Here is a 14611-nt window from a genome sequence, read left to right as displayed (position 1 = left end):
TGTCTATATTGTGGCCCAACAGGCCACGCAAGTTTATTATCTTCCATATGCATGTCAAACCATAAGGCATTTTAAGGGTTGGGATATTGTGCACAGGGTATCGCCACACGGTAAAGTGCCTGTCCCAAACGATGAAGATTACAACTTAGACCCAACCACATATGACGGAGAGTTCTTTCAAGAAGAGGGACTAGAAGGGAGGTTTGAGATAGACTTAACCGAAACAATCGGAATGGAAGTAGACAATGAAACGGTTATTGAAGAGGACGTTGGAGATGAGGTGCAAAATGTGAAGGACTTACAAATGCTTGAGCGATTACATTTAGATAATGACAATGACAACATTGCTCATTCGGATAGTGTTGACTATTTCGACATGATTGATAGTGATGATGAGACTTATGATCCAGCTAATCCCGATCACGAAGATTATTTCTAATACATGTAATACTATGTTATTTTATAATTATGTTTTGTTTATTTTGCATCTATTTCTAAGTACTTCTTGTTTATCTATACTTATTGGTTTACTCTTTTTAATTGCAGGTGATTGAACAAAGATGGTGGGCGGTGGGATGAGGAAGCTAACGTCCTTGTACCGAAGGACAAGGACCGCTGCACCGAGGGAGAGTAGGAGGAGCAGCCGCAGGAGGGAGTCATCGCCTGCCGCCCCGTCGCGTGAGGAGGAGGAGCAGGTGCCCTAGGAGGACGTCGAGGAGGCGTAGGAGGACGCGCAGGAGGACGACGAGGAGGCGCAGGAGAACGTGTAGGAGGACGACGAGGACGAGGCGACAGCGGGGGGTTTCGCTTCCTGTAGTTCGTCGAGCGTCTACTTGTGAGGTCCCGCGAGCCTCCCTTAGCGACCGATACCTCGTGAGAGACGCCCGCTGATTCGACCTAAGGGGGAAAGTAACTTTAGATGTTATCACTACTTTATATGATATGTTGAAAATCAAAATAGAAATTAATAATTTTTCTTAATCACTTGGGCAAGAACTGGACGATTGTGGCGAGTGGAGGTGGTCACACACGCCAAGTCAATGGCATCCTCGGTCTTCTGTGCAAGGAGCACTTCCCTAGCCTGGTTGAGTACGCCGGAGTGACGGGGCCGGCCTACTCGTTTGACCACTACGCCGCCGCCCCCGATGCTGTAGATCGGGCCCACAGGGTATTCAACAACAAGGCGGAGCGGGTGAAGCAAGAGCTGTGGGTAAGTCTTCCTCGCACTACATTGCTCAATACATTCTTGAAATAATGAATGGATACATCGTGTTTGTATGTAGGATTTCTTTAGATGCCAGGACGGATATGAGGCCAGGGCGGATGCGGTGGCTACCAAATGCTGCAAAAAACTCATCGTGGACATGCATTACGAGGTGTGTATCCAGGCCATCGTAACTTACCATGGGACCGTCCTTGGAATGAAGGTCACCAAAAGGGATGCAAGATCCATGACGCTGACCCAGGACCAGTACTTGCAGGTAAATACAGAACATTAATACTGATTCCTTTTGAGATTAAGTAGCCTTAATTTCATCTTCTGATATGTCATGTACTTGATGACCTGTAGATGATTCCTTATTGGTGTGCCGCGCATCCCCAGTGCTGGGAACAGATGGTGGACAGGTGGTGCTCACGCGAGTGGGAGGAGACGCACAACTTGTGCCGGGAGCGGCGTTTGATGATGCCAGGTGTAGCACACCATCAAGGCAGCCGCAGCCTTAGCGGATACGCAGAAACATGGGTACGCAAATTCATTTATTTATTCTAACGCTCAATTCTGCATGATTTCTAATCATCTTGCATTTTTTCTCGCAGTCGGCGTCACATGGTGGCCAGCCTTGCTCCATCTTCAAGGCTTTTGCTATGGCCCACAAGGGCAAGGCGACGTCCGACGTCGACTACAACCCGGAGGGCGGGCCCGAGGCGTACAGCAATGCGACCGTCCACAACCGCCTCAATGAGTACACATCGATGGCAAGGGAGGTCCATGGGTCAGAGTACGATCCGAGCACTGAGGACCTTGATGGAGAAGTCGTCATGAGTGTGGGAGGAGGCAAGAAGCATGGGCGGTACTGGATTGGCGACGGCGCAATCGACTCGGCCGCTACTCCCAGTCTCTCCTAGATTCGAGCAAGCAGCACGAGCAGGAGCCCGGCCATACGACCTCGGCAGGACACTTCACACCACCGGGTGGAGGCACTCGAGGTTATTCCTGGTTTATTTGTCGTTCATTGGTTTTTTCATACCTTTCCTTTGTATTATTGTAACATTAGGGTGAATATATTGTAGGCCCAGCTGGAACAAGAGAGGAGGATACGGGAGCAGATGCAGGCGAAGATGGAGAGGGTGGAGGCCGAGCGGGAGGCCGAGCAGCAGAGGATGGCGGAGATTCTTCAGTACATGTAAAGTCTTGGCGCCGCTACGGGTGTAGCTCCGCCACCTTCGCTATTCGCTCCACCTTCACCTCCACCTCCTCACTATTCTATTCCTGTGAGTATAAATGTTTTAGTTTGTATGTTCATGCTTACAGTCAAACCTAGCGGAGTATGAAAGTTTTATTCATGTATGGTATATATTTATCTTGTCTCACACATGCAATCTCTTCTCCTTTGTGCAGAATCAATCGGCGGCATCGAACGATCCTCATGCTTCAGCGAATCCTTCACCAAATCAGTGATGATACTTGTGGTTGTTAATGATACTTCTATTTGCAATTGTGGTTGACGATGATGGAGCACTTGGAGTGCTTGTGAACTTATTTGTGATATATTGTGAGACATGTGACGTTTGTGATATATATGTGACGTTTGTGATATATATGTGGTGTTGGTGATATATATGTGATGTTGATGATATATATGTGATGTTGGTGATGTTTGTTATATATATCTTCTGTTTGTTTGGATGGGATGTAAAAAAACAAATAAAAAAGTTGTTTTCAGTCACTTTGCCGAGTGCAATGGCCATGACACTCGGTAAAGTGACCATCTGAAAACTACCTGGGAACATGCTTTGTCGAGTGCAATGGCCATTGCACTCGGCAAACATCACAGATTTGCTGAGTGCCACGGTCCAAGCACTCGACAAAGGTGGCCACTTTGCCGAGTGTCTTGTCGGCGACACTCGGCAAAGTGGCCACCTTTGCCGAGTGTCTAAGTCAACGGAGCTCGGCAAAGCGGGTCCGTTGCCGAGTGCTTGACCTTGACACTCGGCAAAGTCGCCGTCACGGTGGCGCTCGCCGTCACGGCCACTTTACTTTGCCGAGTGCCCGATAAAGTGCACTCGGCAAAGAGGTCTTTGCCGATAAACTGTTTACCGAGCGTCCTTTGCCGAGTGTATATCGGCCTTTGCCGAGTGCCTCAGGCACTCGGCAAAGAAGCCGCCTCCGATAGTGTGTAGTCGTAGCCTCGTAGAGTTCCACACATATTTCAATCTTGATCGCGGTCGCTCAGCCGATCTGACCGACCTAGTAGTATATTTTGATAGCGACCCTTCTCCAAATGGAAAATCCTGTGTAAAGGAAGCCAAACATCTTATCATAGTTCATAACCTCTTATCAGATCGATGTTGTGCCGCAATTTAGTGGAGTATACTGGTAATCAAGTACTGGAATAGTAATAATATATAATCAGTTCTGAAATTTATGGAATTCTAACTCTGGTCTGTTGTGATGCTGCCGGTGTAATCAGTACTGGAATAATAGCAATCCAACCACTTGGTGAAACTAACCTCAAAGGCTCAAAGCAGCATATGCAGTCACCTACCATACCATGACAGCCGTAGTCGAGGACTACTATGTAACAAGGGTACGTGTGAATGAGTATGTGTCGTCGACAGCACAACAAAAGAAAGAAAGGATGAAGAGAGCTTGATTAAGAAGCATGTCGTCTTTTGTCGACGACTATATATGTTTTAGCTACTAAAGGATAGGATAAATAAACAATGTCTATTTGTGAGGCGAATCGAAGAGGCTGCGTCGATCCTGGCGCACGCCGAGGCCGGCAGGAAGAGTCGTGAAGCCGTGGCGGCGGGTGGTCCGGCGTGGGCTCGACCTTATCATTAGCAAACCTTGCTTTTTCTCGCTTTCCATAGATCGGCTTCCTTCAGCTTCTTCCTCAATACTGCTGTGATCAGTGACCTCTATTCCCTACTACTGGAGCTGAGAGCACAGAGCAGCTGCTGATGGTGGTGATGAACTCGACCGATCTGGGCTCCACACACGCACGAGCGCGCGAGGCTAGCTGATTGTCCCTTTCGCAGAACGGGAAAGTGATTTTCTGGAAGAGATCCCGGCCGTACTAGCCCGTCGTCGTCGTCGGTAAGTTTGCCAAACTGATCGTGCGATCGAGGGGCTCTACAGAGTTGATTAGCTAGCAACGACAAACCTTCCGGCCTGGGGATCAGCGACCTGAAGCTGGCAGGATACGCGCTACAGACGAGATGGTTGTGACTGTAGCAGTTGGACCAGGATCGGGCTTGGAGTCGGTTACCAATCAAAACCACTCCACAAGTCCAAGCCTTCTTCAAAGCGTCGATCTACACCCTGGTTGGAGATGGCCGCCGAACGTGGTTCTGGGAGGACCGATGGATTGGCGGTGAATCTGTCAGGGACATAGCGCCATATGTTTACCAGATGGTGCCCTGCAGGCGTGTCCGCAAAATGCAAATCGTCAGAGACGGGCTAAACAACCGGAATTGGGCACGCTACATAGCTGGAGGCCTGTCAATTCCCGCGATCATGGACTACCTGCACCTTTGGCACATGGTGGACAACACCTAGCTCGACGAAAGACCAGATCGGATCATCTGGCGTTGGACTCCGGATGGGAACTACTTAGCAAAATCAGCTTACAGAATGCTGCACGCCGGGTCCATGCACTACCGGAAACAGATCCTTTGCCGAGTGCAACTATCTTTACCGAGGGCTAAAAGTTGGGCATTCGGCAAAGAGCTATTTTACCGAGTGCCGCACTCGACAACGATATACACTCGGCAAATAAGGCTTTGTCGAGTGTCAGGCACTCGGCAAACCCTGGCGCTCGGCAAAAAGCGGCGTCAGGTAACGGCCGCCTCCTGCCGTCCAGGTTTGCCAAGTGACAGCGGGTAGGCACTCGGCAAACCAATTCTTTGCCGAGTGCCAGACTCTGACACTCGGCAAACTATTTTTTTCCACTTTTGAACTCCAAAATTTTTCTCGAGTCCTCCTACAGTAGATGAGACTCCATGTTAAAATTTGGTATATTTTTATGGCCTTTTGCTATATTTAGTTAATTTATTTCATTTAATTGAATTTTTTCGGAAAATGCAAATTTGAACTGCACATGCATCAAATAATGGAATTTAATGATTCAAAAAATGATATTCATGGTATTTAGTGTAGTGTGAGGCCGTATCCAGGAACGGACCCGAAATTTCGAACATCTTGTTCACGAAACATGACCACGAACTTGCGGACGAATTGTTTTTAAATTCTATAAAATGCAAACGAAGTCCGAAAATCATGAAACTTGTCGAGATATCATGATATCGTATGTGGAGGATGTGATAAAAATTTGAGAAGGTTTGGTGTACATTATCACGTACGATGCTTACAAACCAGGACCTCCCCCGCCCCACCCCGCGCCGCGTTGGTCGGCCCGCCGTCCCGCCCCGCCCCGCGCTGGCCGGCCCGCCGTCCTGCCTCGCCCGCGCACGGCGGTGCGCCCCCGCCCGCGTGCCCCCACCGCCTTCGCCCGCCCCGCCCGCCGACGCGCCCCCGCCCGCCCCACCCCGCCGACGCGCCCCCGCCGCTCCGCCGCCCGCGCACGGCAGCGCCGCCCCGGCCCACTCGGCGCGACCCCGTCCGTCCTCGGCACGCCCCCAACCGCCGCGGCCATCCTCTCCCCGTCCCCGGCGTGCCTCGGCCGACCCCGATGCCCTGACGCCCTCCTAGCCCCTGACACCATAGGTGAGTAGTACAGTGGCAGTGGTAGTATGTTTTAGTAGAAGTAGAGTTCGGTAGAGTAGTAGTAGGTGGTTGTGGTGGTGATAGTAGTAGTACAGTAGGTGGTTGTGGTGGTAGTAGTAGCAATAGGTGGTGGTGGTGGTGGTGGTGGTTGTAGTAGTAGAAGAGTAGAGTGGTGATGGTGGTGGTGGTTGTAGTAGTAGAAGAGTAGAGTGGCGGCGGCGGTGGTGGTGGATGGATGTGACTTGGCAATGATATGTTGAATTGAATGCATATGTATATGTGGTTGTCGGCCATCGTGCCGCATGTTTTTTTGCAGGTTTTGGATACCTCACCATGCAGGGGAGGTTCTGCCGAAATTTTGAACTGAGATAGTATTTTGTTCTTTTTTGCAGAGAAGAGCCATCGTAGCCGAGCCGGAGTATCTCGGCGACCCCGATCATCTTCCTCGCCGCTGCGGGTCTGCCTACACCGCGTCGCCTCGCCACTGCACTGACCCGCCACGGCCCCGCTAGCCTGACTCCATCGCCACCCTAGGTATAACCCCTCTTTCCGTATCATGGTCGTAGATCGCATAACCCAGTTAGGCGTCGCCCGTTCGAAAGAGATACGGTTGGAGGTATGCAGATCTTTGCATATCTAGGACCGTATCAGTTTTGGATTGTCCACGTTTTTTGGACAGCCCGCGAATGCGTAGATGGGTTAGTTTTCATGGTCTGTTCTGATCCGAGATAGAGTTTCGGCATCACCTCCCTATTGTTCTCCGGATACGCACTCTTCTTTGGCAGGACGTGTATCTGGAGAACAGCGGGGAGGTGCTGCCGAAATTCTGTCTCGGATATGAGTAGAGCATGGAGACTAACCTCATCTACGCATCCGCGGGTGGGATTAGGACCTATCCTCACCTATTAGACAGTAGGAACACCATGTAGATGCAATTGATGGTTACTTTGCTCAGTGATACATATGTTAGAGGATGGATGACCGTCAGTGAATATACACGGGCCGGAGAAGTCAGAGTGATTACACCAATGAATGGATGAACAAGACCAATGCTTTCTTGAACAGTGCATTTGGCAAGGCTGCTAAAGGACATTGCCTAGTTTTGTGTCGCTGCAGCAAATGTAGAAACAGGAGAAGGATAAACAAGGTGGAGAGTTCTATCAAGAAGAGGGGCTACAAGGGAGGTTTGACATAGACTTAACCGAAGACATAGGAATGGAAGTAGACAATGAAAGGGATGATGACGAGGACGTTGGAGACGAGGTGCGAAATCTGAAGGACATACAAATGCTTGAGCGATTACGTTTAGGCAATGACAATGAAGACAACATTCCTTCTTCGGATAGTGTTGATGAGTTAGACAATGTTGATAGTGATGACGAGACCTATGATCTAGCTAATCTCAATCATGAAGATTATTTCTAATACATGTAATACTATGTTTTTTGTAATTATGTTTTGTTTATTTTTACATATATTTCTAATACATGTATTACTATATTTTTTGTAATTATGTTTTGTTCATTTTTGCACCTATTTCTAATTACGTCTTGTTTTTTTATTGCAGGTGATTGAACAAAGATGGCGGCGATCGTCATAGGTCCGTGAACTCGATTTACCAAAGACCACGCCGGCTGCAGGAGGAGGCGGAGGGGGTGGCGGAGGGATCGAACAGGAGGAGGAGGAGGACCACCAGCCACAGGAGTGGGCCATCTCCTCCCACGCCATGTGAGGAGAAGCTGGAGGAGGAGGTGGCGCCCGTGGATGAGTCAGATGAGGAGCTGGTTTGGCAGACAGACGAGGAGGAGGGGCCGCACGAGGACGAGTCTCCTCCCACGCCGTGGGAGGCGGCAGGCACGTGTTCCGCTTCCTCCGACTCCTCTTCAAGTGTCTACTTGTGAGGTCCCACGAGCCTCCCACAAGTTCCGCTTCCTCACCAACGCCCAGTGATTCGTCCCGAAGGGCAAAAGTAAGTAACTTTATATGTTATCACCACTACTTCATATGATATGATGAAAAAAACTAATATTTTTCTTAATCACTTATGCAGGAACTGAGTGGTTGTGTCGGGTGGTAGCGCACGGCTAGTCAATGGCATCCTGGGTCTTCTGTGCAGGCAACACTTCCTCGGCATTGTCACGTACGCATCGAAGACGGAGCCGGCCTACTCGTTTGACCACTACGCCATCGCCCCTGATGCGGAGTACCCCAACAAGGTGGCGCGGGTGAAGGCAGAGTTTTGGGTAAGTCTCCCTTGCACAACATTGCTCAATACGTCGCATTCATTGGACTTTTCTTGAAATAATGAATGGATACATCGCTTTTGTATGCAGACTTATTACAGATGCGAGGAGGGATTTGAGGCCAGGGTGGAGCAGGTGACTACCAAAGCCTGTAAAAAACTCGTGACCGACATGCATCACGAGGTGCGCATCCAGGCCATCATAACCTGCTACGGGTCGAAGCTTGGAGAGAGGAAAACCAAGAAAGACGCAAGAGAGATGCAGCTGACCCGGGAGCAGTACCTTGAGATAAATGAAGAACATCAATATTGATTCATTTTGAGATTAAGTTGGTTTAATTTGATCTTCTTATATGTCCAATACTTGATGACGTGTAGATGATTCCCTGGTGGTGCCAAGCGTATCCCGAGTGCTGGGCGATGATGGTGGAGAGGTGGTTCACGGAGGAGTACATCAAGATGCATAGGGATGCCTAGGACCGTTGTTTGTAGATGCAAGGTCCAGCACACCATCAAGGCAGCCATAGCCTCGTCGGATACAAACAAGCATAGGTACACGAATTCATTTATCTATTGTGACGCTCAGTTCTGCCTGATTTATAATCATCGTGCTGTCTTTCTCGCAGTCGGCGTCACAAAGTGGCCAGGCTTGCTCGGACTTCTAGGCATGATGTATGGCCCACAAGGGCAAGGCGACGTCCGACGTCTCCTTCAACCTGGAGGACCCGCCCGAGGCATACACGAACCCGAGCGTCCACTCCTGCATCAGTGAGTACACTGAGGTGGCGAGGTCGCTCCATGGGCCAGACCACGATCTGAGCACCCAGAACTTCGATGGAGAGGCCGTCATGAGGGCAGGGCAAGGCAAGAAGCATGGGCGGTTTTGGCTTGGCGACGGCATCATCGACACGGCCTCTACTCCCTCTCTCTCCCAGATCCGAGCACGGAGCACAAGCGAGTGCCCGGCCATTCGCACACGGCCGACCGCTGCATAGCACCGGGTCGACGCACTCGAGGTTATTCCTGTTTTACTCATCATACATTGATCTTTACACACCTTAATTAGCTTTGCATTACTGAAACATTGGAGTGAAATATTGCAGGACCAGCTGGAGCAAGAAATGAGGCAACGTCAGGAGCTGGAGGCCGAGCAGCAGAGGATGGTGGCCCAGCTGGAGGCCGAGCGGGCCGAGCGGTAGGCCCAGGCACAGAGGCTGACGGACATTACGGAGTTCCTACAAGGACTTGGGCAATGTGTGTGCTTCTCTCTGTCAGCTGGGCTGTTGGTTCCACCTCCGCCTCCACGTCCTGCAGCTGTAGCTACTCCTGTGAGTATGAAAGTTTTTTACTTTTGCTTGTGCTTTGCTTGTATGGCCTCTACCTTCCTATATTAGCTATCCAAATAATCTTGTCTCACATACAATCTTTTCTCCTTTGTGCAGTCTCTATCTGACGGTGGTTCAAATAATCCACCTCATGCACCTCCGAATAATGGAGTTGGGCCTTTACCACAGTCGCAGTGGCCGAGATGAGTGCACATTGTATTTTTTTCATTTGTTGTTCACATGGTGATGGACTTGTGATATACTTGTGATGCACTTGTGGACTTTGATGGACTTGTGGATTTATTTGGATGGACTTGAGCACTTATTATTATATATGTGATATATATTGTGATAGATGTGATATGTGCGGATGGATGTGTGGATGGATGAGATATATATGTGATGGATGAGATATATGTGATGAATGAGATATATATGTGATGGATGAGATATATATGTGATATATGTTTGTATGAATTTATTTGTCACGATGGAATGTAAAAAAAATTAAAAATTGCCGTTTTGGATCACTTTGCCGAGTGTTGCACTCGGCAAAGGACCCCGTTGCCGAGTGCCATGGTCACAACACTCGGCAAAGCTGGAAAAATGGGCGCTCGGAAAACCATTTTTCTAGCTTTGTCGAGTGTCATGACCATGGTACTCGGCAAAGAATTTTTTTTTTAAAAAAAAATCAAACTTTGCCGAGTGCCGGCCAGAGGGCACTCGGCAAAGAATTTTTTTTAAAAAAAATTTAAACTTTTCCGAGCGCCGGCTAGGGGGCACTCGGCAAAGATTTTTTAGAAAAAAAATAAAACATATTTGCCAAGGGCCGGATAGAGGGCACTCGGCAAAGAATTATTTTTTAAAAAAAATAAAAAAATCTTTGCCGAGTGCCTGCAGGTTGGCACTCGGCAAAGCGACCGTCAACGGGGCCGGCGCCGTGACGGTCGCTTTTCTTTGCCGAGTGCCTGATGAAAGACACTCGGCAAAGAGGGCTTTGCCAATCAATTTTTTGCCGTGTGTTCTTTGCCGAGTGCCGCACTCGGCAAAGGCTTTGCCGAGTGTAATTTGGAGAACCTGAATCCAGCAGTGATGCCGTTCCTCGGCCATAGACTCATTTGGAAGACATGGGCGCCGCTAAGAGTGAAGATATTCCTCTGGCTTGCGTTCGAGCGACGGCATTGGACCGGGGACAGGAGGGCAAAGCATGGCCTAGAGGCCTGGGAACTCTGCTACCTCTGTGACCAAGGCCAAGAGACCATCGACCACATCCTGTCGGTCTGCCCACTCTCAAGAGGAAGTCTGGTTCTACATCCTGAATGCCCTCGGTCGATAGCCACCACAACCAGCTGCTACAACACTGCGCTGGTGGCGGCGACTACGCTCTCTCTTCGATGGCGACCGTCGATCATGCCTCGACTCCCTGTTCACCCTTGTCTCTTGGCAAATCTGGAAGGAGCGCAATGCAAGGTGCTTCAGAGAGTCGACATCAAGCGTCAACGACCTACTGCAGCTCATCAAAGTGGAAGCCGATCGATGGATCGAGGCCGGAACAAGGGGACTAGCAGCCTTGGCGCAGACCTAGCAACGGAGCGCTCCAGCTTGCACTAAGGATGGTTAACTTCAAAATGTAGCACTTTGAGAAAACTAACGGCGGGCAACGGCATTCTTGTATTATAAACTCTTCATCTTCTAATACAATAATATGTACACTCTTGCGTATTCCAGAAAAAAAAAGCTAGCAAAGGCGCTAGTAGCACGCATCCATGTGACAATCGTTGGGACTTGGGAGCGAACGAATGGTCCTGAAATGAAGAGCACAACACACAGTTCAGTGTGGGAACCCTAGCTAGATAATAGCACTTGATACTAATTACTCCTTCCATCCCAAATTATAAGTCATTCTAAGAATCTTGGAGAGTTAAAGGATCTCAAGTTTGACTAAATTTGTATGATAAGATAATAATATTTATAATACCAGTTAAGTATCATTAGATTCTTCATCAATTATATTTTCATAGTATACCTATTTGATGTATGTTATAAATCTTTGTAATTTTCTCTATACTTTTGGTCAAACTTAAGATGCTTTGACTCTCCAAGATTCTTAGAATGACTTATAATTTGGAATGGAGGGAGTACTGATAATCTTTGTGGTCATGCGTAGACCGATCCATGCATTTGTGTAGTGTGGTCCTCAATATGTGTCATGCACGTGCTTTGTTCGCACGCAAATTTAAAACAGGGACAACAATTGGCTGGAAAGATGGGTTTTTGTTGCACATGCATGTTTCGTCTCTCAAGAAGACTAGTATAATCCCCGTGCTAACGCCACGGCTACATTTGATGGATGCATATGAAAACAACAAAACAACCAAACTACGGTGGTATTTCGTCACATAAATAGAGTAGAGTAAGACAATTAAGAGAGATTTCAATTCATTGCATCATTTTTAGTATATTATAGAAATTTATCCTGTACATATGCCGATACGCCATTCAAGAATGTGTATTATACAGCTTTTAACAAAAAAAAAATACATCCGAAACATTTAGCCTGCTATAAAAACATAAATCTGGACTCAGTTTGATCCTTCTATATTTTGTTGGTTTAGCATGATGTGTCTTGACTCAGTAAACCTAGCACAGCACAGTAGTACCAAAAAATAGATCTAAACAAGGTCATCTAATTGAAAAAAGGGTCATCTGATGACGGTGAATTCAATTGAATGAAAAAAGGGACTCCTCAGAGAATCCTTCAACAGCCACCAAACTACCGCGGCAAACAAGAGTAGTGATAAGTACAAAATTTCTCAAAAGCTGAAGAGCATTCAGGATCCTCGACCCCTGCAATCTGCTCTCTCACTACCTCTTCCAAGTGAATAGGATCTGTAAGAAATGAAGGAACAATATTAAACTTGACATAGTGCTCCGCTAATCTCACTACTTGCAATGCAATTGTTAGTCACTTACTTTTATCAAAAATATTTTGTAAGTCTAATATGCATTGTCAAAAACAGTGTCTTGACACAACGTCCTTGCATTGAGGGCATACAGAACTTATCAAGTATATGTGAAAATGATTATACCCATTCCAGTACCATGGAATGATTATACCCATTCTTATATATACTCACCTTCTGATAGCAAATTTGATTCCTCAACCACGTTGAACACCAAAATGATAGATGTTGGGAATAAGTTGAAAAGAATTATAGTCCGTTGTTACACTGCAATTTCAATAAATAAATATACGCCACTTTATATTCACCCGTAGGGTCTTTTTTTCCACAGGTAAAGAACATGTTCTAATCGCTCTATTCAACTTGATACATTATTCGCTCACAGAAATGCAGACTGGCTAAAAAAAGGGAGAACATAATCATCATAGCGGAGCCAATGTGAAGGGTCACTCAGTGGCAAATGAAACCGAACTATCAACAGTAACCCAGGATCAAAAATTTTCAGTGTGGATTGTAGATGCTTGGTTTATATCTTATTTGCTAGTATTGATACAAATTCATGCACTTAGTACCCAGTGATGGATCACGCATCCTTATAAAAAGAACTATTACATGTTACACCGATATCATCCACAAGTCAAATTTCATTCTGCACTCAACCAATGGATACACATAGTACTGCTAACTTAATTAACAAAACGAATCAAGCTAAATTGGAAAAGTAAAAAAAACATAATCATGACTTAAAGACTATCTGCACGTCACTCATGGTCATCTAGATTGGGAATGCCTGACGCCTTCGTCTCCAATTGCACCTTTTCCTGTCTCCATGCGAAAATGTATGCAACGGTATTATAGGAAATCCTTTTCAATTCGACGTTTAATCAGTCTGAAAGAAAAGATAATATATATTTAATCAGTCTGAGAAATAGAATAAGTATATCCTGACAACGAACCTTCCCTATATCAGAGCTGGAATGACAACAGATTTTGTCATAGACTAATTGTAGCTTACCAACATATTTTGAAACCAGCTTCTAATTGCAGTAGTGCTGTTCTTTCAATTCCGACAATATACATTAGCAAGAACTGAATCAGGGAGATCTTATCGTGAAAAGACTGAAATGTATTCGAACTTGATCTTACCTGTCTTGCATGTTTACTGGACCAAAGCCTGTAACTGGGGCGTAGTATAGTGATTGAAATAATGTGGCACCAGCTAGTTGAAGCACCCGGAGACATCACCTTGCCGAGGGGTTAGACGCCAGGATCAGGGCTGCATTCAACCTATCGACTGTCATCACTTGTCGTGTCGTGCCCAACTACAAATCATATTTTCACAGGCAACGACTATAAAGTGACCCCGTGAGAAGGGAAAAATCATAGAAATTCAATAGATAAATTAATATGGGTAAAGCGGTAAAGCCTGTACATCTCATACAACTATGAGGCTGTGAAAAATGAAGTACCTCTACTCCAAGAGGCTTGATTTGTCCCAAAGCTTCAGTTGCACCACATACAACTGCAGAGCCTCCCATGTCAAATTTCATCAGCTCGATGCTGTAGCCTGGCCTGGTCTATTGTAGACACCACTGGAGTCATAGGCAAATCAAGCATAAGAAAAATAACAAATTGTTCCACCTTCATGTCTACTTCTAGTTTTTCATAAAGCCACTAAATATGTTGCAAGTACTACAAAGTACAAACCTTTTAAAAGTTAAACCCTTCACAACAATAACCAGCTTTCTCTTGACGTTCCCATAAGTGGGTTTGTAACACAATAGCAACTCCCAAGCAGGAACACATCTTCAACTCTTTGCATTTCTCTACATCTAGTATTGTGGCAGTGAACACATCACTGTAAGTAGAAGCGATCTTTGACGCCTCCTCCGCAAGCACAGCTGAAAAGACAAAGGATGACTGCAATAAGTATACTGACAATTAATCTATGAATAACACACCTGACGAATATCTATTGACAAGGGGTAAGGACATTTGCAGGAGAGTTTACAAGCTCTCTTTCGAATATCACACCTGACGAAGCTCTCTTCCGAATGGTTACTATATCTTGATAACAGGGTATGTTGCCTGCAAAGAATTTTTTGTTTGTTATTAGCATGTATGGCCATGA

This window comes from Miscanthus floridulus, chromosome 7 (genome assembly GCF_019320115.1).
Source record: "Miscanthus floridulus cultivar M001 chromosome 7, ASM1932011v1, whole genome shotgun sequence".
NCBI lineage: Eukaryota > Viridiplantae > Streptophyta > Magnoliopsida > Poales > Poaceae > Miscanthus > Miscanthus floridulus.
The sequence above is the reverse complement of the archived record's forward strand: the minus strand, read 5'-3'. Positions refer to the sequence as shown.